Raw genomic sequence first — 26,642 nt, 5'->3', positions numbered from 1 at the left:
ATTCTATCAACACAATCTAATGACTGGCAGATGAAAATGAAATAATATTAATCATTGCCCCAGAGGAACGTGACAGGCTTTGGCAGCCGGCACAATTTCTATCCTCGCCAATGAATAGGGGCTTCATTCATCCTTTTCCTGATCCGGTTCAATGACTAGAAAAAGGCTGTGGATATTCATTTCTTCACTAGTAGGCATTATATATTTTACATACACAGTTCCAATAGTTGGCAATGCTGCTGCATTTAATGTTTTAATAATGGGAACAGCTTATCGTTGCGCCTGCAGAAATACACGTATGAAATGTTTGAGATAACGAAACTCCACCAGCCAAATCTGTTAAGGTTTAGTATTGTGAGAGTTGTGTGAAAGAATTCTCAGACATTGTGCAGTGGTTTCTGCAGGTGCTTTGATATGTATGAAGTACTGCTATTGCGCAAGAAGAGAGCATTTTCACCCCCCCCCCCACAAGTTGCTATTGCGCAGGGGGCGGGGGGTTAAATGCTCTCTTCTCGTGCAATAGCAGTACTGTATTGAGTGTTTAATAATATTTTTCTGTAAATTTTTTTTTCTTGAACAGGAAAGTCTGCGATTCATCAAAGTTTCAACGCTGAACCTGGACACTTGAAATGAGGTGTTGGACTTAGGGTATATTTTTAAGCTGTTTTTCCACTCAAAATGAGCAAATTCAGCAAGAAATTATAGAAAAAAAATCAACATTAAAGTCTAAAATGTATTTTTATAAGTAATATTTTTGTTTTCAATGTAAATGAAAAGAAAAAAAAACTAAGTCCAAACTTTTGTAATTTCCATTTATGCAGAATGGAAAACCTAAAATGTTTTAAAATTACATTTTGCTTTATGTGGAAAGGAAAATACAAGGAATGTATATTAACAAGCCATCAGTCGTTTCCATTATTTATTACACAATTTTTTTTAACCTTAAATTAATACAAAATTGATGATACAGGGTGAGCAAAGATTCCAACTACTATGATTTTAATGTACCTTAAACATTTATTTTTCTGCAAATTTACAGATAAAAATAAAATACTATACAAAATAGAACTGGCAGTCATTCAGTAGCAACACCTGAACAGAGCAAGAATATTACAAGTGCCCTATTTACAATACTAGCACTATAAAGCTGAAAGATTTTACAAGACTCACGAAGACAATGTATGGTGAAAAGCACCAGAATACTATAAATTGTACTATACAAGCTTAAAGAACTATGTTGTCCACCTGAAATAACTCCAACAATTACAAAAAAATTCCCCCTCTCTTTTTACTTCCAGTAATGATACCAAGGGGCTCACAACCAGATTTACAGTACTTCACAATATCAACATTAAAGGTTACCAACCTTTATTTTTTCACATGAAACTACACACTTTTCTATACAGACTTAAACTTCCATTACAAATTTGGCACAATGATTATTTTGAAAAATCAGGCAAGTACTTCAATACATTAAATTTTCAACACATACTTGTCCAATTTTCAAAATAATCACAGGGCTGAATTCATAATGTTTAAGTTTAAGGCTATGTATACAAAAGAGCATACTTCCATTTAAAAAACACAAATGCCATTTGATATGACACCATGAAAAAGTAGTGAAAATCTGAGTTTTTGCCCCTTGGTACAATTACTGAAAGTGAAGACAGAATGTCAATATTTTGAATGGTGCATGAATTATTGGAGGTGGACAACTTAGCTGAATAGCCCAATAATATTTGGATCCCTTAAAATTTCACATTACACAATTGCTGCTCCATATTCTGAACTTAATATGCAAAATATGTAGTGGATCAATTTCTAATTATAGCCTAAGGCAACAGGTTTCCTTACCAATTTAAAATATAACAAACAATCCAGCAGTAAGAACTGCACCAGTTATTTTGCATTTAATTGTCAACAAGTCACAATTTTAAACTAACATTGCAAGTAAGAAATCATAGAAAAGTCTTTCAGCCAAAAAAAAAGTCTTTCACAACATTAACATTTAAAAGCATAGTTATATCACCTAGTAATAAGAACAGGATCACAATTTACTAATCAATGTCCTTAAACTTTCTGGAAAAACTACTTATTTTTATGAATGCAAAATTAAGACACTATTTCTTGTCTGGGTTGAACAATTTTCTAACTGCCATAGCAAATCTCCATCTGCCCCAAGCAGTACAGGAAAATACAGCTCTCAGCAACTGCAAACAAAATGAAATATTTATAATAGCCTATATATAATTCATTATGCATCCAAACAAAACTATCAAAGTTCATTTAGACAATAGTGACATGTCATTAGGGTGACCAGATGACAATAGATTTTTTTAAAAAGGACAAAACTATTTGAAAAAGGGGACAATGCCAGAAAAAGGACAATCCATTTAGACTTGCTATATATAATTTTATTATAATTAATTTTCATATGGATAAACAAAATTTGCACATTTCCATATACAGTAAATTCTTACAAAATTTAAACAATGAAACTAATTTACATGCCTTGCTGGTACTTTTAACTTTTAAGATTCACTTGCCCTCACAAGTTTTGGCATGTCTAAAATAACATTTAGGTTATATTGAACCATTAAGAGAATTTTCCACACATTCAACTTTGAAAGAGTTCCAATTATCAGTTCATTATGCTGAGATGAATCAAAATATTTTTTCTATATTTGCATTATGGCCTTGTATAAAAAAGAATATTCTGCAAGTTTTAATAACTCTGAACAAATTGAAACTTTTCCCATGTCTACAAGATTGTTTAATTCAGAGTTATTACTACTCTCAAGAACCGTTTGAAATTGTAAAATCGTATGATCAGTTCTGCATCATCAAGAAATTCTTACCATTTACTGTACATTGGAAGGATATGTTTAGTGTTGTGTTTCTTTCAGCCCTGTCATGATGGAATTATAGACCTTGTAAATACAAGACCCAAATGTATGCAACACAGAAGTTCATAAGAATGATGACCACTATGACTAAGTCCAGCTACTTGAAGACAGCAGCACTGACAGTTTGACACAAGTATGATAAACAGATATAACTAAAAATATTCTCTCATCCATGAGTGAATAATATAAGTATCTAGCTCAAATTATTATTTTACAAACATTATGACAACTTGTGATTTACACCCATTTAGCATTAGTGTATTATTTACAGTCAGATGATCACATATGTGAGGTTATGTCATGAAACATGTACCGTACTGTACATAAATATAAGAAATCAGTTAATGTAAATACCTGTAAACTTATTACCAGTATATAATTTATTGTTAACTGTATATATAATTTGTAGTCCACTACAGAATTTTGAAACACACTGCAACTTCCAGAAAGGCACTAGATGGTTGTAGAATATTCTGTACATTATAATCTATATATTAGGCACTCTAGAATTTGAGAAGGTATTTTTCGTAATGTAGCTTTCTAGAAGCCTGGCCAGGCACATATATAAGGAGATGGTCTTTATGGTAACAAGTTATTGTTCAGTAGAGTTATGGTATAGCAAGAATATACTTGTGACCTCATATTGACATACAGTGGTTGAAGTGATCAGCAGTTGTCTAGAATGGCAGCTTTCTTGATGTTCTCAGAGCAAAGTGTTTTATTTGTGATACTGTGATGTGTGTGTTAATTTGTAAATAGATGTGAATAAATAACTGTACCAACTGACAGCATTTAGTGTGCATCTTTGTGGACATAAGTTCTTATTCCAAAAGTGATACTGTGCCACTTGCTGAGATACAGCAGAGGAGTAATGTTATTTGTTTTACATCCCACTAACTACTCTTACGGTTTTCAGAGACGCCGAGGTGCCAGAATTTAGTCCCGCAGGAGTTTTTACACGCCAGTAAATGTACAGACACGAGGCTGACATATTTTAGCACCTTCAAATAGCACCAGACTGGGCCAGGATCGAACCTGCCAAGTTAGGGTCAGAAAGCCAGCGCCTTAACCATCTGAGCCACTCAGCACAGCACAGGAGTGTGTCCTGGAAACACAAACATGAGTTTTTCTTAGCCAACAATTAGTCAAAACTCAAGTTTAATATTATCCCAAGCTTGTTTACTTGGAAAAGGAAACTACAAATAAAGACACCAATGAAGAATCAGCCAAGAAAAAGCCAATAGTTGCTTCACCAAAACCACCTGCACATGCAAGAGAATATGGTCTCCATTTGCCTCAAATAATGAATGGTATTCAGAAATAAAAGGCCAAAAATGTCAGCTGCAAGGATTCAAGGGCCAAACATTCATTGAGTGTGAGATGAGCAAAGTAGTTTATGTTTTACTTCAGAAAGAATCTTGCTTCAGTTCCTTCCAGAAAGTGAGACCAACATGTAGACATGTTAATATTTTGTAATTGTAAATACCAATTTCAACACAAAAAATTAACTTGTAAACCATGAAAGTGCAAATAAAATTGTCATTTCTCAAAGGCCTACTATGAAGCAAGGGTTATTCAATTTTTGTTTATCATAAGTAATTACCTGGAGGTATTGGTTGAGTATCAGGACAGTGAAGTAAAATATAAAAATTTTAACATAAATGTCTTGTTTGGATTCCAATGTATCATACCTACATTTCAAAAAAAAAAAAAAAAAAAAAAAAAATTTAAATTTTTCATTGAATCATTTACTATAGACCCAGTACACTATTGAACTTAATGATCCATGAAAGAAAACCACCCACATTTCTCCTCAGGACTGAAAGGTTAAAACAGTTTATACTGACCAAGGAGCTGCTTCCAAAACAATCCTGCATCAATGATTCTTGTTGTCTTAAAAGGATCCAAAATCCCAGTCAACAGCCCCCACACTGATACTCCTATGGCATTCCTCACATAGTGGGTACTACTCCCAGGCAATTCCCAGACCCATGGTATTTCTCATAATGGTACTAATTACAGACATTGTAAACCCATGGTGTTCTGCATAGTGGTACTAATCACAGGTACTGTAAACCCACAATGAACCACTCACTGCTTCCACTAATCACAAACCTATTGTGTACCTAACATAGTGGTACCACACTCAAAGGCAACCCATGGTGTTCCTCACATGATGGTACAAATCACAAGTAGTTTCATGGTTCTAATTAAATCACTCCTTGTCACCCCTTTCAGTCTCTTACAACAGGCAGGGGATACTGTGAGTGTATTCATCTGCACCCCCCACCCACAGGGGTACCACCGACATCGGCACCGCTTGCGCCATATTAAAGGAACTTAATATCCTTGATGTACTTTTATCCTCTACCGGTATTGCTTGATAGATACTCTCTCTCCAGTTCACACCTATGCACTCTTGGCTCACTATCAGCACTTCACATCAGTTCCCTTACTGGTTTGGTTACAACTGAGAAGACCTAAGCTAAGCTTGCAACAGTAAACAAGAAATGAAATTCAATTATTCAGAGAACTGAAAGAATAGAAGCTGGATGATGAACTCAATAGCAAAGAGCAAGGGTTGATCAAATACAAACTCAAGTACTTAATATCAGCAAAACTGAAGAACAAACAATTGTTAAGAACTTCAATATGTTCTAGAGTAGAATAACTAAGAAATCTAGGATTAATGGAGAAGTGTCATTATGGACAACAGTTTCAAGAATAAGGCAGTAAAATTTGATCCAGTTAACTCTATTTTCACTTCCCCTTGTCCAGCTCCTGCCAGGTCACTGTATTGGTACTTCACCATTGCCTCTGCTTCCACCACTCCCCTTCGGTATAATCTTATTCCATTCCAGTCTTTCTTATACTGTTCATGACAGTATCCATCTGCTCTGGGCCTCCCTCTTGCCCTCTACTTTAGACAACCTACACGCTCTTATCCCCTCCAGTGTGTTCTTGTGGTGTCGACTTCAGCATGGCCCACATCCTCACAGAATGCACCAATCTCTCTGGCCTAATACGGAGCCTCGGCCTGCAGGAGACAAACACACACTAGCTGATGTGACTACTACTGATCAACATCCACTTTGTGTATGACTGGATTAATCATTTCAAGTTTTCACTTTTGATTCATTGATGACCTTTGCAGCTCAATACAATTTGTTTTAGTTAATTCACAGAGGCTTGCAGACTGAACGCTGAAAGGCATAATGGTCTGTAATTAAGTACCGGTATGTATGTGTTGGATATAACGGAGAAATCTAACAGTCCTGTCTAATCCTGTATGAACAGTGTATTTAAAGAGATCGCTTATGACATTGTATAAAAACATTTCAATCACATTTTCGGAGAAATGTACCGACTATAACGCCCAATGTTGATTTTCGTTCGTTACGTATTTGGGGACTGCTCACAATGTAATGCTTATTATTGAGACTTCAAATCAGTCTGCCTATTAAATAGTCAAGGCAAGCATCACTGTCAAGATGTCACAAAAGAAAAGGAACAAGTTTATTATGGCATCATATGGCAATTAGTAAATTAGAAAAAAAAGTGTAAGGGATAGCAAAGGAATTTTATGTATCACATGAACGATTTCTACAATTTGGAAGGACAGAGAGAAAATAGTCTCTTCTCTAAGAAAATTCTTTAAAAGTCAAGCTGGCCATATTATCTGAGCATAAAGATATTTAAGAATCTTTACTTCGATGGCTTAAGCAGAAAACAAATGAGCCAACCAATGGACCTATTCTCCAAGCAAAAGATAAAGAAATTCCTCACAGCCCCACTCCACTGTAACAGTATGTATTTTAGTGAATTTTTAATTGAATTTTGTTAACCAAGTTAATTTTTAATTGAATTTTGTTAACCAGGTGAATTTTGAATTGAATTTTGTTAACAATGTAAGTGTGCAGCCTAAAACTTACAGATAAGACATTTCTAACAAAACCTAAGAACAAAACCGGTTCGTGCACCTATCGGCTATAACGACCATTGATTGGCGAGTTTCGACTAATAGAAAATGCTTGGGACCTTTGACCGTCTTCGTCTGCTTCCTCAACTACAAGAACGCCTCCAACTGTGTTTATTGGAAAAAGTTGGAGGCATGTGCCAGATGAATTTGGTGTCCTACCTAATCTTATTACTGTATGACTGCAACTACAGTATAAAGGTAGATGAGATCTCAATACTTTGTCCTGTGGCATCTTGTCCCTTCAACTTTACAACATCTACAGCAAGTATGTCATGATTGAGTTGGAGGCATCTCAATTGGGAGAAAAATTAAAACTTGAAGTTTGCTGATGACAGCACCCTGCTTGTCAGCTGCCAGGAAGATCTTTCAGATTTGCTTTAAGGTGCATCCACACCAAGATGTTTTCATTAACTTTGTTAATAAACACTGTTCATTCACTTTTTAAGCATGCTGCTAAACAAAATTTCTTTTAACTTTTGTGAATGAAACCTTTCATTAACTTTTCCTGTTTATGTAAACATTTCAGTTTGCACATGCGCAAGGCAGCAATTAAGGCACGCAAATTCATAGCGTGGAATAAAACGATATCTTTTAAAAATTGACTATCAAATTACAAGTGAAATTCCTAATATACAGTATCTAATTCTGTTTGATATTCTTTTAACTGTGTTCTAATGTAGTTTCATTTCCAGCTTTGCTCCTTGCTGAATAACAACCTCCCATAATCACTTGTATATCAAAATACTACGTAACTAGGTTAAATGAAGTTTCTCCTTATTTCATACCTTTACCAGTTCCTTGATATTGTTGTATAAAGCTTCAAACACCTCAGATATTCTGATATTCTAGACAAATAGGTACCTGTATATAAGTGAAATGTCACCAGTTGCTAGGAATCAAAAGTTATAGCCTGTCATTAGTGGAGCCTGCTTTCCAATAATCTGTATCATTACTTGCAATTTCAGACCCAATTACTGTAAACAAGAACTGAAAGTCATGTGGGGGCATTCTCATGAGAAGTTTGAAAGCCTGCTGCATCACAAATTAAAAGTTCTGACATAAGTGTTTTTTCCAGACTTAATTTTACTCGTGTTTCCAGTATTTTTCTTTGCCACACTTCGCGTCTGCACTTTTCTCTAATTATACTTACTAAAAGAATAAAAGTTGCAGCTGTAAGTTTTTTCCCCTGACCCTATCAATTGTAACCTCACAAATAGCTATTTTGGTGTGGAAACAATCAAGTTTATTAACATGTTGAGAAATGTTTTCATTAACATTCATTATAACTTTCTTTCGTTAACATTTTTTATTAACTTTGCTGTGGACTAACCATAAGAGTGAAGAATGCAAGTCTTGGGTATGGAATGGGGTTAAACCTCAGTAAGTCCAAACTCATGGCAAATGATAAGTAGCATGGTAGCAAAATATTTAAGAACAAGTACTCAAATATTCTATTTAGCAGCCCACCTATTCAGTACATGTTAAATACATTAATCTAGTACATGTTTTGTCCCCTAGGGGACACCAGCTAGAGTGCTAAATATACATCAGGAACAAAATTTTAAAATGGTGATACACAAGCTAAAAATCATTAGAATACAATAGGACAAGCACATGAAAGAATTCTCATAAAAGTCCACCTTTTCAATACAATTTGTGATTAGAAATCAAAACCGACAATAATGGAATAAGAGGACATGTTTCGCCATGTCTTAATACTAAAATTAAAATGATCAACTAGTCCACATTTGCTTAAAACACTACATAAAATAGCCTGCAACAGCAAAAGAACCATAACAAAATACACAACATTTGCATAAAACTAACACATAGGTAGACTTGACATTTGGTGTTTTCTTAAAACTTCTTTGGATAAAATAACATGTGTTGTCTTTGACTTAATATTTATAACACTTAGGTGCCTTGTAAATATATTTCACAAACTTTGAATAAAAATTCTACTGATCATGTTTGTAATTGTAGCATTTTACATTGCAAAATTCTGATGTCTCAATCACTGGGTATTATTTACATATATCATGATGTGGAGAGCACAGAGGCAGAGACTTAGAAGGTTCTTTAATAAAATGTATCTAGTCACAGAAAGAGTCCAGTTATGGTGAGAAATAGTCTGCTTTATGTCCTCGCTCTGCTGCTGACTACTCTCAATCGCTACAGTGTGTTCTGGCCGTGGCCAAGGCTACGTGTGTATATAACTTTATAACTTGCAATACAATGAGACATCTAAAATAGATTAGCGAAATGTGAATAAAAAAATGTTTTAATTCCGAGCTCAAATCACGTTGAAATCTTAATATTATCAAACAGGAAAGTCCACAAGACTACTGACTAAGTCTTAAAGATCATGGAAAAATGTTTAGCCAATAAGTTTGAAAATTACTGGTAATTGTCATTGGAAAGTGGCACTTAAAATTTCCCTTAAGTACCTAAAAGTTTTCCATGAACTTCAGAACCTAGTCAAGTCTTGTGGACTTTCCTCTTTGATTAATTTTGCTTGCTTGCCGTTTAAAGGGGCCTCACATTTAGGTCATCAGGCCATTGATTAATTTTAATGGATTTCAATGTGATTTGACCTCAAGAGGACATAGAAAACTTGATTGTTCACATTTTGTAATTATTTCAAATGTCTATGTTAATGATTATTCAATTGTGTCTCACCATTTTAAATTGCGACTTGTTTCTGATTTCCCCTAGGGGTCGAAGCCTGTACTAGATTAATGTATTTAACATGTACTGAATAGGCAGACCACTAAAAGGAATATATTTTCGCTACTTGATATTCTAGTCATTAATGGAGTTTTCAAAGATTGTTACTTCTAATAAGCAGCACAGATAGAGCTCACAGGCCATTTGAAAGAGTTTGATGCAGTGCAGGACTTTGTATACCTTGGGGCAACCATCAGCAATACAAGAAGTTCCCAGGAAGATGAGGTTTGCTAGGACGAGTTGCTATAATCAAGTTAACTAAGATCTGGAAGAACAGAGGAATTGCTAATACAGGGTGGCATACGAATAGTTGACATTTGAAAAGCAAACATAAAATGCAACTTATACACTATGTTGTTCGAATTTCACGCACACCTTCCATGTTTCATGGAAATAACTGCAGAGGTGACACTGCTGCTTTGTCTCCGAATGCCTACATTCCAGTGAGCTATCGGCCACGGTTGACTCCATTCAGTAGCGCACCAAATTAGTTATCTTTTATTCCGAATCAAAAAAGTGTTACGACACAAAAAGGAAATTTTGAGCTGTATTTCAGACTACGTGGGTACCAGCAAGAAACTCCATCCTTTGCTCATACAGAAACTTTGAAGAACAAGGCAGTGTGAAGGAAGAAAAGCGGCCACGTGCACCAACAGTTTGGTCTCCTGTAAACATCACTGCGCTGACGATCACCGTGCAGCGCAGCCCACACAAGTCAACACTGCGAGCTTCAAGAGCAAGTGGAATATCACGCCGTTCAGTTCAAAGAATGTTACACAATGACCCTCAATTGTACCTGTACAAAATGACTACTACACAAACTAAGAGATCTTAACAGGTAGATGAGATTGCCATACGCCTTATGGACTGAAGAAAGAGAAGTACTGTTTAACACTGTTCTCTGATGAAGCCTATTTTCATCTCAATGGAGCAGTTTAGAGAACCGTTTCCAAGTTATACCAGTCCATTATATACTTGCATCAATACCCACAACTCATACAGGGCCTCTCATATAAACAAAGACCGAACGCACAGCGCTTGTGTGTTACGGCAGCTGCCTCAGCCAAACCTATGTCGCCCGCGGCTGGCCTGCTTTAAGCGCGTATACAATCTTACCTTATAAAAGATGCTAGAAGTGTTGTCCTTCCTGAGTTATACAGGCATTGTATCTGGTAACCACATTCTAGGTGACACAAGTGAGTTCTGCAACTGTAATGTTTCCAATTTCATTTGTAATATTTTCTTTCAGTTCCTCCAATATGAGGATTTGTTCGATACACTTTCAGTTTACCCCACAAGTAAAAATCACACACTGTTAGATCTGGAGAACGAGGTGGAAAAAGATCAGCACTGATCACGGTCTGCAAACATTTCAGACATTGTAAGGGAATCCCTGTATGAGCAGGGGCTGAATCTTGTTGAAACCTCCCACAGGATTTTTCTTCTTCCATTAACTGATGGCATCAAAATATTATCTTGGTACCTCTCTGCATTTACTGTGGTCTCAAAAATAGGTCCAATTGTTCATCTTGCACTAACACACCAAACACCAATCTTCCTATCATAATGAGGGACTTCATAAACACCATTAGGATTTTCTGCACACCAATAGCAAGAGTTATGACTTCACATGACCATTAAGATGAAACCAGAACTGTTATATATGAAAATACAGTTTTGCAATGATAACTCACACCATGTTAACAGCTGAGCTCCAGACTGGCGACTCATGCATGCAAGTTCACGAACTACGCAAGCACCTCCCATACTGCAGCTGCCAGAGCGAAGAGTACAAACACCGCAAGTTTGGTTTGGGTTTACACAAGAGACCCTGTATATCTATATGTTCTATTGTCTGAGGAACTTCCACAACATTATGCACTTATTCTTTCTCTTTTTACTGCCTGTACAAATAGACTGGGTCAAACACCAAATAAGTTGCTTATGAAGACAAGGTTCAGATTACCATACTAAATGAAGCCAACAATGCATACAAGAATTTAAGAAGTTTGACATGATAAACGGAGGATAGAATTTAAGTTCAGAGATTTGTCTAATAAAGAACTTACGAAAGCCATGAATGACAAATTAGATCTGAAGATCTACCCCAGAACAGACAGGGGTGTCTGTTCTTAAAACGAAACATAAGAAAAGCTAACACATAACCACCAAATCCCATCTTCCCAAGTTAGGAGCCCCTTAGGGTATATTTCAGAAACCTCTTAACCCCCAATTGTCATAAGTCGCCATATCTCCCAGGCCATAAACTCTGGGGGACAGACACCCTTAGCAATCTAACCCTTCATCATTATTATTAACCTTATTGGCCGCAATGGACCACTCGAGTCTTCCGTGTACAAGTTTTCTTTGAAGGTTGTACTGTTTGATTCTTCTTATCTGCCCAGTACTTCATTCGATCTGATCACAGTGTTCTTAATTCATCTGAAATCTTCACAGGCCTTCTGTGCATCATTTCAGTTGAAAATGTGTGATTCCTAAGAAGGGTGGTAATTTTATTCTTGTTCTCTGCACCTGTCCAACTGTTGAGATCCACTAATTTCCACTAATTTCTTTGATCCAAAGCTCTCCTGTCTTCTTTCCCAGATTTCTCATCACTAGTCAAAATCCTGTTTTCTGGTAATCTTAAGATGTAAAAGAAATAAGATTTTTCTTCATCGTGCTGGTAACTGGGTCAATCTCTAGATAGTTTCATTGGGGAGGATTCTCCAGACTCCTTCAACCTGGTACTTTTTATTTATTTTATTTATGCAATTTCTGATAATTCTTCGTTCCAGTTTTGAGGAGCTGATCAGTTTTCTTGTTTAATTTGGAAAAAGGTTTTGCAAGCGTAAGTGGCTTCAGGCACAGTTAAAGTTTTGTGGTGTTGGATCTTAGTATATAGACAAGCATTTTTTGTTATACGTTGACCAGCTTAGGAATTGTGCTTTTTTCATTTTGTCTGTTCTATTTATCCATGTTGCTTTCTCGCTTAAGTTGTGCATAATGATTTCTCCAAGGTATTTAAAGTTTAGGACTATGTTAATCTTTTGATCATTTGTGATGACCAGGGAACAGATTTATATGTAAATACATATTAGGAAGCTAAAATTAATTATATTTTGCATTATCTTTACGAATCATGACGTCTGGAGTTGAAAAATGGAATATTCATTTTCCATATTTTGGAGTTTAGCACATATGTTCCATATTCTTCGTCATTAAAATCAATATAGTCCATATTTCGACTAAAAAGTAGTCCTCTCAATAATGGAGAAATAAATTAAAAATCTATATTCGAAAAATTAATATTTTAACTGGTGTGCAGATCATTATCACGCCTGTCCACGTCTGGGCTGATAAAATAAGGTCATAAGCGGTGCGAAGAAAGAGAGGGGTTGAGCTCGGAAGTGGTGGAGATCAGCCGGTCAGTACCGTGACTATCTGAATCACACTTACAGCACTGATAAGCTGCATTACATAACATCGACTGTGTGACGTAATTTCGTAACTAGGGAAATCTCATTCATCGACGATGTGCTAGTGGTTTCCGGATTAGTTCGTAATTCTGGCATTCCCTTTGATTGCTTCATAACTCCATCTAGTTCATTACCAGTCATTCACAGTTTGAATTAGCAGTGAGACGGATCATAGTGTTCTTGTACGTTCAGTGTGTGCAGTTGTATATTGATATTCATAGAAGACATTAATGTTGTTACAATATGCCTAAAGTAGCTCAGTCAACCAGTTTAAAATTGAAAAGTTACGTATCAGAATTTAAAGAAGATGGTTTATCAACTGACAGCAAGATATTTTGTAATTTGTGTCATTGTACAGTGACATCTGCTCAAAGGTTCCTTGTGCAACAGCACGTTTCAACCAGTAAACACCAGGCTAACAAACAAGATTCCAAGCAGAGACAGTTGTTTCCGACAACCAGCAACTTCCAGTGTAACGTCCGAGTTCAACACCGATCTCTGCCGTGCTCTCATCTCTGCTGACATACCCCTCTTCAAACTGAATAATCAGTGCTTCAGGGAATTCCTCGAGAAATGTACTAAACGATCCATCCCGGATGAGTCAACGTTCAGAAAAACGTACTGTTCAGCCATATACGATGAAACTGTTCGGAAGATAGGCAAGAGATTAAGGACGGTCCAATTTGGGTTTCCATTGATGAGACGACAAAAAAGGCAGGCTAATTGGCAACATAATCATTGGTTTGTTAAGCGAAGATTATTGTAAACAGATTCTTTTACACTGTGCTGTTCTAGAAAAGTGCGATAACAAAACTATAGCAAAACTTCAATGAGGCTATGGGTATCCCCTGGCCACACGGCGTTAAGTATAATAAAGTGTTACTTTTTATTAGCGATGCCGCACCTTATATGATAAAAGCTGGAGAAGCATTATGTGTTGTATATCCTAAGATGACTCATTTAACATGTGTAGCACATGCCTTTCATCATGTGGCAGAAGTGATAAGAGGCAGTTACCCCAAACTAGATTTATTGATTTACTCAGTGAAAAATGTTTTTCTCAAAGCCCACAGAAGAGTTCATCTTTTGAAAGAAATTTACCCAGAGATTCCATTGCCGCCTAAGCCGATTCTAACTAGGTGGGGTACGTGGTTGCAAGCGGTTGAATATTATGTTGAATATATAGACTGTATTAAGAACGTTCTGCATGCCATGGACTCTGAAGATGCAGCCTCACTTGAAGCCGTGAAAACAGTTGTCTGCGATACAAGTGAGAGAAATGACTTATGTTACATTCAGCATAATTTTTCATACATCACAAAAACACTGAAACGGCTCCAAAACTCGCATCTCTCACTTTCTGAAAGTTGTGAAATTGTGAATAAAACTGTGGAACAACTAAATCGTGGTACAGGTAAAGTTGCAGATGTAGCAAACATGAAGATGGCCACTGTACTTTCAAAGAACCCTGGATATGAAGAAATGACAAAGGTTTCTGCAATGCTGTGTGGAGATTTAAGTGTAAAATTAACATTGGATTTAACCCCAGCAGATATTGTGAAAGTGAATTATTACCTCTTCCAATGTTGAATGCAATTTCACTCAATATAAATCTGTCCTTAGAGATAATAGAAGATTCACTTTCCAGCACTTAAAAGAACATTTTGTAATCCATTGTTTTGGTAATTGAGAATAAAGGATTGTGTGTTCTTCAAATATATTAAAATGAGAAATACAACATTATGTTGCATGTAGATCTACTTTGTTTAGCTTCTTCAAACGTTGATATTAAATAGAAATTAATGTTATATGTGTAATTTTAAGTCCATATATAATTCCATATTTCAATAAAAATATATATGTACATATTTCAATAATTATTAGTACATATAAATCCGTTCCCTTGTGATGACTATCTCAAGCGGTTTCAATGGCATGATTGTTTTCTCAAAGGATATTTGTAATCTATTTTTAATGCATGAGCACGGACTTCTTCCACGTCAAGGACTAAGAGCTAAATCTGCAAACCCTAGGCAGTTTGTCTTTGAGGATTTTGCTCCAATTTTGATTTTAGGTGGGTTTTCTTTTTGCCAAATTTTCACTATGTAATCTAGAGCCACACTAAAGAGCAGTGGGGATAATCCATTACCTCATCTCCCCCTGTGTGTGGGGGCAGTAGAATAACACCCACAATATCCCCTGCCTGTCATAAGAGGCAACTAAAAGGGGCCCCAGAGGCTTTGAACTTTGGAGCGTGGGTTGGCAACCACGGGGTCCTCAGCCGAGTCCTGGCATTGCTTCCACTTGTGCCAGGCTCCTCACTTTCATCTATCCTATCTGACCTCACTTGGTCAACTTGTGTTCTTTTCCGACCCCGACGCTATTAGGTTTGCGAGGGCTAGGGATTTTTTTCATTTTCACGCCCTTCGTGGCCCTTGTCTTTCTTTGACAGATATCTTCATTTTGCGAAGTGTCGGATCTCTTCCATTTTTCCCTCTGATTAGTGTTATATAGAGGATGGTTGCCTAGTTCTACTTCCTCTTAAAACAATAATCACCACCACCACCATTACCTCATCTGAGGCCTGTATTTATTGTAAAAGCACTTTACATTTCTCCTCTGAACTTTACCTTTGAAATTGTGTTTGTTAAAGTTAGGGCCGGTTCTACCATCTGCTGGTAAAGTGACTTGGCAGCTGCCCGGGAGGTAAACTACCTGGGGGTGTAAATCGGTTGGTACTTTGGCTTACGTGCAACCACGTCTGCGCAAGCGCTAGGTAGCTACCCGGAGCTAGACACCGATATACGAAGTTGGCTAGACTTTCAGCGACTTCTTGCTTTTGAGTGTGGTGCTACCTATCATCAGATGTATGAAACTCATTTCGATTGTCTTATTTTCCTGAGCTTGCACCTGCTGATTATCACCAAAAAGCGTAATAAAGGGAGTCTTAAGAGTTATGGACAACGATTTATGTCAAGCTTTCGTGATTTTAATCTACGAGTTTCAATATCAATACCTAATTGGGATTAAAATCTCGAGATTACATTTTCTTACGCCAGTTATAACCTGTCATGTAAGGCAGAGTTTTTGTAAAGTATTCTCATAGTAGATTGGTCAAGTCACTTGCTCCGTAATAGAAGGTACGCAAGTTAGTCGTATTTCTAATTTACATTTTAGAATTTATTTTTGTTCCCTGCCGTTCTTAACTCTTTTACGCGCTTCCATATATGTATATACACACACACACACACCTTCCTTACAGACTTATTGCCTTTGAGCATTCTATATGCAGGCTTCTGTGAATTGATTACGTATCTCCACAATGCTCTATTTGCAACTGGCTCTGTGACCTCGTTTAGTTCCACATGCTTCCATTTATTGATAATGTATTTCATTCTAATGTTTAACTTTATGAAGATAAAGTTGGAAAGTACTGTAAAGAACTAATTGGAGTAAATATCCATTCATAGGAAGAAGAATTCGGGAATGGAATAGTTTAATTTCTTCGAAATCATTTACAAGAAAACTATGTAAACAACTGATAGGGAATCTGCTACCTGGGCGACAGTCCTACATACTATATTAATCGTAAAATCACTTTCTATAAGTAGCACATATATAAAATAATTTCTTAGTAGACATAATATTGTGATTAAACATTTCAATGAAATGTATTATATGCATACAGATTTACACAACGCTAATAATGGAAATAAAAAAGATTCTTCATAACAGACTCGAACCTGCATACCTCGTATTACAAAGCGAGCGTGTTAGCCATTGCGCTACGAGCGCGCTTGAGATAATCGGGATACGTACAATAAGTTATACCTCGTATCTGAAAACTGAAAAAGTAAAAAATTAAAGCCCATTTGAAATGATTATCAAATAGATTTTGATTTTATATCCTTTTAAATTTTCTTTACGAAAGCTTGACGTATAAAATGTGTTCGCTACACTACCGAAGCGAGAGGCTAGTGAGACCGTTGCAACTCGAGGGAAGCATTAATGTTCAAAATCCTGCAATACAATATCAATCACTGTTACAATATGTTTTTTTCAATATACTAAGCTAATTTAAGTTGTATGTCACCAGAAATACAGCTAATAATGTTCAACTCTCAAAACTTGTCTTATAATACCAATATAAATGGTCTGTTATTGGACATTATAAATTTTCCAGCTAACTCATTCCTAGTTGCCAGCGTTTTGCCCTCGTGTGCGAGGTTGGGTTCATCAGTTGATACCTAGCACACCTACCAAGACGCATGGCTAGTGCATACTGTGGAGGCCACTGTGTAGGCTACTTGAAGCCACCGGCAGTGCCAATGCACTATGAGTGTCTCACTACCAAAAAATTAATGCCTGCTTGGCCATCAGATGATATAGATGTTGATTCCCATGGGAATACCTGGGAGTGATCGAAAGAAATCGTCCTTTTATGCAGAGGGCAAGTTACGCGCTACTTTACCAGTAGGTGGTAGAACCGGCCCTTAGTTGAATAATTTATTAATTTAGGATGAAGGCCATTGACTGGAGGATTTTTAAAAGAGTGGGTCTGTGTATACTAATCATAAGCTCTTTTGAAATCGATGAATGAAATAAACAGCTGTTAATTTCTGTATTTGTAATACTCCCATTATTAGTTGCAGGCTGAGAATTTGGTCTGGGCAACTTTTGTATGGGCGAAATCCTCCATGGTATTCTCCAAGTTGTGGTTCCAGAATGTTTTTTTTATCCTATTGTAAATGTGTGGGAGAAAACTGTTATAAGTGCAGTCCAAAGTGTTATTCCTTTGGATTGGTTTTATTTCCTTTCTTGAATAATGGATGGATTACACCTGAGGTCCAATGTTCTGGGATTTTTGACTAGATGCTGATATAGATTTCCCTGCATTTTTCCAGATTTCGGCAAAGACTAGGTCTTCACCATATGCCTTATTTTTTTAGATCCTTAACTGCAAATTCTACCTCGCTGATAGCTGGATCAAATAGATCTGGGGCGATTATAATGGGTGTGTCAGTATTTACGTCCAACATTCCGAGTAGGCCATCACAATTTGAAGTTTGGTGAATGACTGCGAGGATCTCTGCATTTTCTTGATTACTATGGGCTAACCCTCCTGATTTATATCAGCATTAATATTGGAGGTTCATATTTTTTAAGGTATTTGCCAAAGGTTTTATAATCTCATGATTGTTTTTTATTCTCTTCTATCTTTTGTAAGATATTTTTAAGAGGTTTGCATTTGGTTTGTCCGATTTTATGTGTTGACTGTTTTAGTTCTAAATTTGATTTGTCTAACTTTTGGGCTTAATTCATCCAAACTTTGTGTTTTCTCTCAATTCCCTGGTCACATTCTTCATTCCAACATTGTTTTTTCCTAGGATTTGTTGGAGCTAACTCTTCTATTTTATACTATAATCTATCAGCTTCATTGTCCGTATTGATAAATTAAGAATGCAAGTATGAAGAATGCGATTTCCACCTAATCAATACTTTATTACAAACTGTTTAAGGTTTCAACCTGTGAAAAGGTCATCAGCTGTTGGTGAACCTGCTTAATAGCGATTGTACATAAAACATTATCCATCACCAAAACTGAAGACCACTTGACATACAAAATCTACAGAAAACCTACACAAACCTCCAATACTATAAAAATAGATTCCACTCACCCTAATGCACACAAGAAGGCAGCATACTACAGTATGATATACAGAGCTTTCAACATTCCCCGGTCCCAGGAAGAATTAAACAAGGAACTAAACCTAATTCACGAAATAACGGAGCATAACGGATACAATAGAAACATGATAATATCATTCAGAAAATAAAACATCAACCGAAATCCAAATTAAGTAGAAACAAGAAACCTAAGAAAGACTACGCACTTTTTACCCCATAACTAATATTTTCAAAAGACACAATCTAAGAATAGTTTACAGAATCACACGTAATAATGCTTCCATTTTACATAACACTAAATCGGTCAATAAAAACAAATACAGCCACTCAGGAGTGTACCGCATGAAATGCAACAACAATTGTGAAGCCAGCTACATCGGACACACCAGCAGATACTTTTCCATTCGCTACAGCGAACACGTCAATGCCACTAAATACAACCGCTTTTCATCCACAGGGCAACATGTCGAAGAGCACAACGATATGAAAATTTTAAATATGAACCCCACAGGCCCATTGCTCAATATTATGGAAGATTTTTATATCAATATGGACCAATACACTAATCCCAACCTCAACTTAAATGAAATCACAGATAAAACTAACATTCTCTTCGACACAGCCATTCCCATTCTAAAAGACACACATTTAAAAAGAATCAGCAGACACAAACCCACACAACCCACTCCACCCCACCCCCTCCAGAAGCTGCTTCCCCCTCCCCACCACCTCTCAATCTGAACACGACAGCCACACGACGTACACGCAACAAGGTGCAGCACACTCCCGACTACACTTGAACAAATATCCAGCCCACACATAAGTAACACACTGTAGCACACAAATCCATTTAGCAGGCACTCTATCAGATATTCTAATTCCACTTCCTTTTTCTTTCTCAGATTTTTTAATTTACCTGAGCACAAATGCAAGTGTGAAGAGGGGAACTCTATCAACCTACTTTCTTTAATTTCAAAATTTCATCCATAGCATGACATGCCTCAACAAGGATCCTGAAAGCTAGTATTTATCAGCAACATCATACACCAAGAATGAAAATAGTACCTGTTAAGCTACAGAACCTCAGTCGATTACGATCCCCGCAAAATTGCGGCCCAACAAAGCACCTCGATTGTGTATTCACAGCGGTTGGTCTCAGTGCCGACATGCTGCATAGACGTTTGAACTTGACACCGAAACCTCAGTGATCCTCCATTCTATAGGAACTGTGTTTTCAACCTCTGTTATACAATTTTTGGAGTGTGGCATTCAAGGGACTCCAGCAAGCCAAAGCCCTTTATTGTACCATATGTAGATATCTTAATAGTAGTATTATATTAGAATAAGGCATTCTTGTTAAATTAGTTTTTAGTAATGTTTTATGTACAATCGCTATTAAGCAGGTTCACCAACAGCTGATGACCTTTTTACAGGTTGAAACCGGTACTGTTTTAATGTAGATAACCTTAAACAGTTTGTAATAAAATACTGATTAGGTGGAAACCTCATTCTTCATACTTGCATTCTTCTATTTTAGTTTGGTGGTCAGTTTTAATGTATTAGTGTTGACAGACTTCTGCTTTCCTATAGTACTCCCCATTATTTCTTAAGGTGGTAGGGTAGATTTTTTTTTCTATTTTCATTAAGAGTTCTTAATCCTTGGAGTTAATTTTATTTTGATCTTAACATAGTGATCTGACCCTGAGCCCCCCCCCCGGACTTTTTCTCAATCAGGTGTCTACAAATTGCAGTGCAAAAGTTGTGTAAGTACACATATATAGGGAAACAGAACGTAATTTTTCAGTAAGATACATGGAACATGTCTGTGCTTCAAGATACAATGAATTTTCTCTCATGGCACTACACGACAGACTTAAAACAATTTTACATCAATTGAAGATCTAAGCATATTAAAAATGGATAAGAAGTACCATGCTCAACATATTGGAGAACTGTTACATTGACTTAGAACAGTACTTTAACCCTAACCATAATATTAATGAAATAAATGAAAAATCTAATATTCTATTTGATATCATTCCTATATATACAAAGTATGAACAGAAAAAATACACGTTATGTCCACCAATCAGCTCAAACCTACCTACCCGCCCCTCCTCACACATCCCTCCTCCAACCCCTGTCATCATAAGCTATACTCCTGCTCCATCTGTCAATCTGGTGGTGTCTGTATCAGATGCACGCAACTTACGAAGAACATAGGGGTGAGATCTATCTTCCCTTCTTTTCTCAATAATTTACTTCAAATTATTTTCTTTTCAGACATTCACTTCAAACCAAATTAATAGATCACTACATCTGGCAAAAAGTACAATTACTTTCAAATTACAAATGTTCCCCTTCAAGCTACACAAAAGTCACTACCCATATTACATTGAACAAACTATAAATCAAGTTGGTCGTCTATGCAGATAGGGATGCCAACTACCAGATCAGCTTATGAGCATTTGGCTGCTGTAGGAGAGACATAGTTCAGCATCAACAACAGCAGTTTTTATGTGTTATTTAATTTCAAGTTTGGATGTGTTGGACTTCATCAATGTTTTAAATTAAGATTGTAAATTGTAGCATATCAAAGCGCTTAATTTATTATTGGTTACATGTGTGCATATGTCTGAACCGTTGTGTGAATGAAGATGACCCAATATATATGGGGTCGAAACTAGTCCCATTTTTATAAGGCAATATACAAGCTTATGGTATTGAATAGGTGGACCCTTCTCTTCCCTTTGATATTGATGGTGAAATTTATCCATGCAAACAGGATCCAGTTGACATTCACCTTTTTGGAAATCAGGATCTTTCCACGTTTTTAATTTGTGAGGATTCCTTTTAAAGTATATTGATTTAGAGATAAGACTGTAGTTTCTGCATTTTCCAATGGTATCTCTGTACCTTCTTGTCCCAGTTGTGGGTTGAAATCGCCAGGGAGAATTTGAACGTGTGATGGAGGTATGTTTATTAAAGTTTGATCCAGGAGATCCCAGAACTTTTGTGCTTTATCCTTTAGGGATTTATTTTTCTGATTAGTGAGAGCATGTACACTGATAACTAGATTTTATTTGCAGATTTCAGAGTTAGTGTTTCAAGTCTGGGGTATTGAGATTTAAATTCTGAGATTAGAAATACATTACCAAACTGCAGACAGTTTTTCATCACTCTTTTTCTAGGGATTCCTTTATACAGTCAGTATTCTTGTGATTCAATTGGGTCTTGATCACTATTATTTCTTAAAAGGCCATGATTAGAATTTTATGTTTGTCCATGATGTCTGTGACAATCTAATTGTCAAGAAGAGATTTGTTTAGGTTTAAATCTTTGAAGTTTGTGTAGATGCTGGCTGTCGAGTTTCAGATGCTCAGATCCATCTTCAAAATGACTGCCCACTGCATCCAAATGCTGTCTTTTCTTCAATATATGGTTGCAGTCAGTGGAATACTTCAAAAGACTTCATGGTCTAAGGTGTCACCTTGAGAGTAGGATAAATCTTTGAGTTACAATTCTAAATGTTACTTAGAAAGGTGAAAATGAGATGGATGATATGAAATTGTGAAGAAGGCTTTCAGCCTTATTTCATCCTAGTTCAGGACGGAGTAGGCAATTCCTCCATACTCCACAAACTTTATGGTTTTCCTGCCAATACTCTGGTAACTGATTGCAGTGGTTTCCCACTTGGCGATGAGGTCGCCACATCCCTAACCCTTCATTACTACATATCCAGGTCGCCACAGAATAAATCACATTTTGAAATAAGTATTCTATCTTCCCTCATCCTCACCCCACACCTGGGATCTTCCAAGAAACCCTACAGTCATTTTCAGGTGTTCACCTAACCTCAAAAACATTCCCATACATTATGAACCAGACCAACCTCCGCCCCCATCTGGCTTTCTACCCAGTGAGCACAGCTGTAAGCCGCTGTTTAGGTACACCTAGCACCACTTTTACCAACAAGTCTTAACCCATACAAGGTCATGACTACTTCAACATTATCTACCAACTTCAGTGCTGACTGCTCAGTTTTCTACATTAAACTTATATGCGGCGACTACGGTATCCAACTACCCACAGAGCGTCCTGTCCCCGTTCATGCCAGGCACCATTAAACTATGTTCAATGAATGTCTAACAGTTTAAGTCCTCCAACATTTACCCCCTACTTCCCACTCTTCTCCTTAGTGATTCCGAAGTGGGACATCAACTGATGCTCTGGTCTAGGGAAGCACGCAGCCTTGACATTAGATAACTGCTACTTTTTCCCGTTCTCTTGTCTATCTCCCCACTTCTCACCACAGCGTCTACTTGTCAACAATGACCCTTATTCTATCCTCCATGATTGTGTACTCCTTTAACATGTACTTTATCCACACGGTCTTACATGGCGAGTCGCTGCTCTCCATCCGATTCCTAGACATATCCTATACATACAGAGTGCGCACAAAGTCCATATACCCCTACTCATTATCGATTTCTATTGTCAGATGCCCACTTATCGGCCGATTGTTGACAGCAGTTGGTGCAAGATATTGAATGGCTGATACAAGCGATTATACGATTGAGGAAAGTTTGCTGGCCACGAGTGTAAAATTAGTGGCAGATCAATTAAAAGGACGATCTTGTTGCGGTTTGTGAAAGCAGCACCAACAAAGACTATGTTAGTGTAGGAAAAGAAAGCCTTAGTAACTGGCAGTGTTCGTGACGCGCTGAGAAGTGGAAGACCATCCAGACTAATTTTGTGCTGACGTGGAAAAATTGATCTAAATCTCCAGTTAAATCCATACAGGAATGTGCGACAGAGCAAGGAGAGAGAGAGAAAGTCAGGGAGGTACCGAAGGAAATAACGGAAACAGTAGCGATGAACACAGATTCCTGGAAAGGACCGAACTTTCAATCCTGCCACCTATACACATGTTTTGCCGTCCATGGTTTCCATGGGAAGATACGTGAGAATGAAGTGTTATCACGACCCTAAGGAGGACTGCATCTGTAAACTTTGCACCAAGCCTTGCTTCAAATACCATTTAGCAAAATGGTAGAGTAGAACTTAAACACACTAACAAAAGACTGGTGAAAGCTTAACTCAAATGTAATATATCTGTACACATTGTGTTTAATAAAGTTGTAAATTAGTTCTTTCTCACCCTTTTGCATTCTTTTTAGAAATTTTCATATTTGACTCAGGATATCTGTCAGATATTCTTACTTTTCAAAATGGATACCAACGTTCATGCATCTCACGTTGCACTATAGGCATAAAACAATCACGTAATATCTGTTGCACTTACATTTTTAATACTGAAAAATAAAGTTTTGACAAAAAGCTAATTTTGTATGTAATTACAGTAGCTGCATCACAACTTCACAGCACCATATTTTTCTCTTTCCTTGGCCCTTTTCTCCCTCTCTGCAATGGTTTTTATTATTCTACTACACTTATTCAGCCCTTATATTTAAAAAAAGAAACATACCCCTAGCAGTAATTATCGATCTTTGAGTATAGAAAGATTAGAATGGTTTTCATTAAAAATTGTATATTCCATTATGGTAAGCCACATCATATACGAGTGTCAAGGTATTCATTTTAGTTAACTAATGGTAAATCTATTGCACTGAACTCAAGCTGAACTTTGAAATATTCCTCAGCAAACATGAAGCACGTGTTGTGGGCATTTTCTGCTCAACAGTATTTGTCATTCATAATGAGGAAGGGTTAATTTCACTATTTCGAATGTTCCTCTGTGTACATAATTACGGAAACTGATGACACCAGGAATCACCGGAAATTAAAAAGCGGGAATGTGAAACAGCGAAATTACAAAGCTATTCGTTGAGAAAGTGGGCGTGGCTTTTCAAAGGGATTTTTAAATTCCTCAGCAGGACATTTAAAAATGACCGTACATACAAAGAAAATTATTTCACCATGTGCCCCAAGGAATGGGGTAACGTTTAGGGCGAACGAATCAATTTTGGTTTTTGGACCATTTTGGCTTGAAAACTCTGTAGAGTTCCCCATTAAAAAGGGAATCAATACCTTCTGTTAGAAGTTGCTTTACATGCACCGACACAGATAGGTCTTATGGCGACAATGGAACTGGGAAGTGCTAGTACTGGGAAGGGAGCAACCGTGGCCTTAACGTACAGCCCCAGCATTTGCCTGGTGTGAAAATGGAAAACCAAAGAAAACCATTTTCAGGGCTGTCGACAGTGGGGTTCGAACCCTATCTCCCGGATGCAAGCTCACGGCTGCGCGAACCTAACCGCACGGCCAACTCTCCTTCATAATCACCATTAGGATAGATAAATGGGTGAGCCCTGTCTTCGCAGAGCTCCACACGTAGGTCTATGAAGACCCTTTGTGCCCCTTAAACAGGTTTGCCTAGTCCAGCCCTAGTGCTCCTATAAAGGATACCAGTGTCCGGATATTGGCATTCCTGATGTCTTCCAGGCTCAAAAAATGTGAGCCAAGGTATCGATGTCTAGTGCTTGCAAGAGCCTCGCACTGACATAACACATGTGCGGAGGTCTCCTCCTCCTTACCGCATCTTCTACACATCGGATCCTGAGCGATTTTCATGATGTGTAGGTGTGTCTGTAAGGTATTGTGGCCTGTTAACAGTCCAACTACCATTCTCATTCTGGTCCTATTCAAATTCATTAGGACCTTTTTATAACTTTGGCTAGGCCCTTTGATAAGTTCACGTGCCTGCCTTGCTATAGTTAACCTCTTCCAAATATCTAAGTGAGACTGGTTTGTCCTCTGGGATATTACCAGTCTCACGCTTCGGAGTGACACTCCCAGGAAGGGCTCTGGTCCTGTGAAAGAACCTTTTGAGCCTTGTTTCGCTAGTTTGTCAGCTTCTTCATTTCCACTGATACCTGTGTGCCCAGGGACCCATAATAGGGTGACTGAGCTAAATTCACACAGCTGATCTAACATCCTTTGGCATTACCATACCAGTTTTGATGTTTTAGCTGCACATAGTGCTTTTAGCGCTGCCTGGCTATCACTGCAAATAGTGATGCGTCTTCTATGTCCAGGCATATTCCATATATATATACAGCACAGGCTAGTATTGCGTATACTTCGGCCTGGAAAACAGTAGCATATTTAGCCATAAGGAGAGCCTTGTCTTATGCCCCTAGACCCTGGCGCCTGTGCCCGTCTCCATCCGTGAGCCATCTGTGTACCATGTACAGCCCCCAGACTTAAGACGGGCCCCAGCGTCCGCGGCCCACTCCTCCCTTGTGGGTATCACCACTGTGAATTTATAATTCAAATTAAAGCTAGGCTTCATCAGATCCCCGATCATCATTGTCATAGGGCAAGTCTGGTGAAGCCTTGTAAGAATAGAGGCATGACCTCTATTCGGGTTTTTGAAGGACCATCCTCCGAGTGACCAGAAGCGATAGGCACTCATTCCCGCTATTACCTTAACATATAAATGTAAGGGGGGAAAACCTAGGATGGCCTCCATTGCACATAATGGTGTAGTATCCAGTGCCCCTGTTATTCCTAGACACGCAAGTCTTTGGACACTGTTTAACTTGGTGGTCACAGTTTTACTCTCCAAACCTGGCCACCAGACTAAAGATGCATAGGTGATCGTGGGCCGTACAATAGAGATATAGAGCCACTGGACCACCCTAGGTCTTAGGCCCCAAGTCTTCCCGACGGCCCTGCGACAGGCCCACATAATCTTGCGAGCCTTAACACCATTAGGATTGTCTGCAGAGCAATAGCAAGAGTTGCGACTTCACACGACTACTGAGAAGAAACCAGGCTTCATCCAGAAAGAACACAAGCTGTGGGTCAAATAAACGATCATTTAGTGATGCAAGATACTAT

General features: G+C 37.5%; 2 long non-coding RNA genes across 3 annotated transcripts in view; one reads left to right on the top strand and one right to left on the bottom strand.

Annotated features, from left to right (window-relative positions):
• LOC136885059 (uncharacterized) overlaps window positions 1-648 on the top strand; it is a 43,092-nt gene extending 42,444 nt beyond the window's left edge. The window contains exon 3 of the long non-coding RNA XR_010861453.2: window positions 581-648. This is a non-coding gene — a long non-coding RNA (uncharacterized lncRNA). The remainder of the gene's footprint in view (window positions 1-580) is intronic.
• A 306-nt stretch (window positions 649-954) lies between these two features.
• LOC136885058 (uncharacterized) overlaps window positions 955-26,642 on the bottom strand; it is a 43,747-nt gene continuing 18,059 nt past the window's right edge. Inside the window, exon 4 of one of the 2 annotated variants that reach the window (XR_011018942.1) lies at window positions 955-4,011. This is a non-coding gene — a long non-coding RNA (uncharacterized lncRNA). The remainder of the gene's footprint in view (window positions 4,012-26,642) is intronic. The other variant, XR_010861452.2, reaches the window with a different exon arrangement.

The sequence above is a fragment of the Anabrus simplex genome, chromosome 13 (assembly GCF_040414725.1).
Source record: "Anabrus simplex isolate iqAnaSimp1 chromosome 13, ASM4041472v1, whole genome shotgun sequence".
Classification (NCBI taxonomy): Eukaryota; Metazoa; Arthropoda; class Insecta; order Orthoptera; family Tettigoniidae; genus Anabrus; species Anabrus simplex.
The sequence above is the reverse complement of the archived record's forward strand: the minus strand, read 5'-3'. Positions and strand labels throughout refer to the sequence as shown.